General features: G+C 45.0%; 1 non-coding gene across 1 annotated transcript; it reads left to right on the forward strand.

The window, feature by feature from the left end:
* The first annotated feature begins 2644 nt into the window (after nucleotides 1-2644).
* Nucleotides 2645-2731, forward strand: TRNAS-GGA (transfer RNA serine (anticodon GGA)). The gene has a single exon. It is a non-coding gene; the product is annotated as a tRNA-Ser (tRNA).
* The last annotated feature ends 2195 nt before the right edge of the window (nucleotides 2732-4926 follow it).

The raw sequence follows: 4926 nt of genomic DNA on the forward strand, positions 1-4926 counted from the left end.
TACGAAACTTCTAAGAGATGGAATTCGTATGTAAGGTATTCTTCTCCCTGAGTTTGGAACTGGAACAGCTGTAATAGAAGAGTTATCCGAGGCAGGCATTTAATCTTATTATTACACAACTTATTAGTGCTTTATGGACCTTGTATAGAGAGATTCTTATACGTTTCAGTAGGGGGGGGGTTACATATTACCAGATGGCAATCGGTAGGAGGAGAAGTCTTCTCCTTCCTGGTATCCCAGGGGGGGGGGGGGGGTAGAAAATGTAAAGGAATTTCTTTCAATTGTCTGGTCCCCATATCACTGCTACCCCGGCGTCACCCCCCTCTCTCATCACCTGGAACGTTTCGTAATCCTCAACCAATTTTGTGCTTCGATATAATTGCTTGGAGGAAGTGCTATTGCTTGTTTCCGACACTCAGCGGCTTGATCAAACCAAGATTCCGAAGCCTCCGGGTCTCCCTGTTGAATGGCCTGCTCCCCCCGGTCGGGATGGATAGATCCCTTCGAGATATCCTCCCTCAGAACCGGACTTGAGAGTTTCCTACCTCATGCGGCTCGAATGACTACTCAGTAGCTTATTCTCTATCTGATCCAAGAGAAGAGAGAGATTTACTTGGCCCCCTCCCCCGTTAGTCTAGAGAAGAATCAAGAGTAGTTACTGGGAATGGTTTCCAATCCTATCGATGCGAGATAGAATCTTTTCCATACTCCTAATTCGTGGAGGAGGGTAATAATCTCCCCCGGAACTAATTCCCCTACTTCTAAAAATAGATCCGCTGAAATGTTTCCTTTGGGATTTGATACTACACCATAGCTCGATATTCCTTTCCAAATCGATTCTATTACAGGAATCGATTGTAGAACCCCCCGAGTGAGCAAATCTCATCGTATCGACCCAGATTTTCGATGACGAATCTTTGCGGTGCTTTCTCCCTCAATTCACCCGATTATCCATGGGATTCACAGGCTTCCGTTCTTCCCCCGGACCTGAGTTACTACGGGGGACACCAAATTCCACAGCTCAGGAGAACTCCTTATGGGAGTATGCTTGTGGAAAGCCTCCTACATCGAGTGGTTTCGAATCAAGGGATCCTATAGTATGGGTAATCGCACGTAATGACGGATCACAGCCATATTATTAAGAGCCTGTGGTGGAAAAGGATTCCGTTCCAATGCTTGAAAATAGTATTCCAAAGCCTTTGCATGTTCTCCATTGCTAGTATGAATCAAACCTATATTATGGGGTATGTAACTCCGATCATGAGGATCAATCTCCAAACGCATAGCTTTGTAGTAATTTTATGAAGCTTCTGCATATTCTCCTTCGGATTGGGCCGACATTCGTCAGGGTCGCTCACTCAGCGTGAATGAGCTCCGCTTCAAAACCGTACTTGAGATTCTCACCTCATACGGCTCCTCCTGCATGATGCATGGAGAGAGACTAGTATTTGGAATAGTCTAGCAATTCCTACTCTAAACCTATGGATGAACGGGGGCTAGTGTCTGTGAAACTACTGGACTAGCCATCCCTTCTGCCAAAAATCTCTTGTTAACATGGTTGTGCCACTCCGACACGTCGACACCAAGAGACTAATGACAATTTCTCTGTTCCCAACGCTTCGAGTTTCATGGGGATCAGCTACTTCGACAATCTCCGATGATTCTAGGGGTATCCAAAATACGAACGGGATGGATGTTCGTTGTCCCAATCATTATTGGTATTCGTCATAGAAACACGACGCGCGGCTGAACCCAACCGTAACGAAGCTTTTGCGTTGTCGATTCCTCCACGTAGTGCCTCTCCCCTATGCCTACCCACGGAGTCCTACAAATAGGTCGGTCCGTAGGTTTCACCTTTTGCTTACTACTACGATTCGCCGGAGATCGAAACTGGAGCATTTGAGGCTGCATCAATCGAGGATACACGACAGAAGGACTTGTTTCCCGTTCGAAACATACCTTCACCAAACCGGGGTCTATCGGAATTTGAATCCCCCAATTAATTAGGAATTAAGGTTAATCGATTTTCCCTCCCCAAATCGCACCATCTCTATAATAAGTAAAAGCTCTCTTCTCCCTATCAGTAGTCGGTATGATTTGTAACAAGATATCCGCCAGAATCGTGGGAGTTCTATCAATAGAATTGTCATTTCTCTGGGATCTAGGCGTAATTGGAATTCCTCTTCGTTCCACTTATTATTGAGTTAATCAGGATGCCGGAAGAACAGATCTCTTTTGCAATACAAGGGGAAGAGGTGCATCCGTCTGGTATCTATGTCCCTCCCCCTCAATCGACTGGGAGGGTGGAGTAACTAATTCCGCACCGAATGAGAGTCGTGTGTGAATGGGGGTATATAGTCTCGCAGCATCCATGAATAATTACTAATGGAGTGATTGCTTTTGATGGGATCTGCATCACCTAATTGAAAATCTCTCATTATGAAATCGACTCGGAACAACTAAAAATCTATCCCAGGGATGGGGTCACCTCCCCTACCTCAATTCCGGGAATTAATCTCATTTCTTAATAACTGATGAGGCTTGCACTCACTTCCAGGAATCACTTTTTCCCGTCTATCATCGAGGATTGAGTTGCTATCCGGTTTCTTAGATTGGTAAGATGTGTAAATAGTACAAAGTTGCAGGAAAGGTGACTGAGTGGTTTAAGGTGTAGCATTGGAAATGCTATGTAGACTCTTGTTTACCGGGGGTTCGAATCCCCCCCTTTCCCCTTTGCATTCCGTCATTGACTCTGTTCCGGCACCCCAAAGAATTGCTAATCCTTTGAATGCTTCCAGTTAGTACTCCCGATTTCAAATAATAATTCCAAGAATCCCCCCCCCCGGGGGGGGGGGTATCCGAATTTCAGAATGAGGAATCCCAGACTATTAGATAATTACTTGGGGTTAGGCTTTGCGGGAGTAATACTCAACGACGAGCAATTCATTTATATCCAACCCAGTGGACTCCCGATTTGCGATTCCATTCACTAATCCTGTGGGTCTACTGTCTCCCGACGAGGAAAAAGTTGAATGATCAGGTATTTTGTCTCCCCGAGAAAATTCCATCTCTCTATTTGGTCCATTGCGAGAACCCGGTCGATTTCTCACAATAATAGTATCTTTTGGTTTGCGACGGTAACTCGGTATATCGACTATACGATCGTTCACTAGAATGTGTCTATGATTAACTAATTGCCTAGCTGCAGGAATAGTAGGAGCCATACCTGGACGAGAAACAATATTATCTGGACGCATTTCGAGTAGCTGTAATGGTACTTGACCTGTTGAACCCTTGGCTCTTCTAGCAATACGAACGTATCTAGGCAATTGTCGTTCCGTTGATCCATAATTGAAACGTAATCTCTGTTTGGCTTCCAGACGCACGCAAAATTGAGATACCTTTCTCGAAGCAGATTAATCAATAGCAATTCGTGCTTCTCTCGGATTTGATGTTTTATTTGTAAGCCCGGGTAGATCCTTGAGACGACGTATTATTTTCAGACGGGGTCCTCGATAACGAGACATAAAAACTCCTTCTTTGTAAGCATGGTAAGACCCGGAATGGACCTCTCCGTAATCGAAGTACTGGTACTATTTATAAGTGTCACCCAATTTTGTTGAACATTTGGTATTTGTAATAATCATAACATATGAATGTAGACGAACAAATACTCGAATTCCCATCGACTCTATTGGAAATGGAGGCTTCGACGCGGGGGACAAAGCCGAAGGGAGACACGGTATTGGTGCATCGACTGATACTGGGCAATATTCTGCCGGAATCGAACCGATAACCTCTGCCTTGTGAATGTGGTACTTCCGAATCCAAACCAAGCTTTCCTGGTTCTTTTGAACCCCATGGGATGGAATAGAACCCTCCTAAAGCGACAATGGTGGTTGCGCCCACGGCGCAGTCAGCCGCAAGGGTTATTCAACCACAGAGATGGGTTAGATGAGTCGATAATTCCATCTCCTACCGTATCGTATTGATTTAATTACCCCACCCGTGTATAATTCTTATGGGTACGCGAATACGGAGAAGCAGGGTATGGTCTCGCAGATATATATTCTCTGGGATCGGTGGAGTCCCTTTCTGGAGGAAATTGGGAATAGAAACAGAAAAGGGAAGAGGTTGAGAATTCGGGAATCGGGACGGGGTATATAATTTCCGCTTGACCGGAATCAAGAGACTCGTGAAATATCTCTGGAACAAATGGCATGGAACATGCAAACTCGGATGGCATGCAAAAGGATTTGATGCAATTGCAGATCCATTGCTTCGGTTTGGGACTCAAGGGGGGGGGGGGTATGGCGGAATGGTAGACGCTGCGGACTCGATTGGATTGAGCCTAGGTATGGAAACACACCGAGTGATAGCTTTCAAATTCAGGGAAACCTAGGATTATTTAGTAGGCGATCCTGAGCCAAATCTCATTTCAGAAGCAGGATTCGGATGATGAGATAGGTGCAGAGACTCGACGGAAGCTATTCCGACGAACGATCTATTAATTTCTATTATTCATTAAGCGGATAGATGTTCTCTTTCCATGGATGATTCAATCTAGAATGATCCTATAAGCGGCGAGGATCCTCTCCCAGTGCATACTCAACATCCGCACCGAGGATTGTATCAAAATCTCGAGAATCTCGGGTATTGGTGGGATCTACTCGATTATCCCCGAATCCCATCTTCTCCTGATTTCCTCTTTGTGTATGTATACTCCGTATTCGGATGAATATGGTTCGATGAATAACCATTAGTAACAGACCTTCGCGGATAGAGATGGAGTCCAACTCTACGCCGTTGATGGAAACAGCAATGCAAATTGTGGTAGAAAGAAAATCCGTTGGTCTTTGTAGGACCGTGAGGGTTCGAGTCCCTACATCCCCAGTAGAACGGGATGAAACATATTATCCAAATTGC

Source organism: Dipteris shenzhenensis, unplaced genomic scaffold (assembly GCF_047967505.1).
Source record: "Dipteris shenzhenensis isolate YYH24624 ecotype China unplaced genomic scaffold, Dip_SZ_1.0 scaf0340, whole genome shotgun sequence".
Classification (NCBI taxonomy): Eukaryota; Viridiplantae; Streptophyta; class Polypodiopsida; order Gleicheniales; family Dipteridaceae; genus Dipteris; species Dipteris shenzhenensis.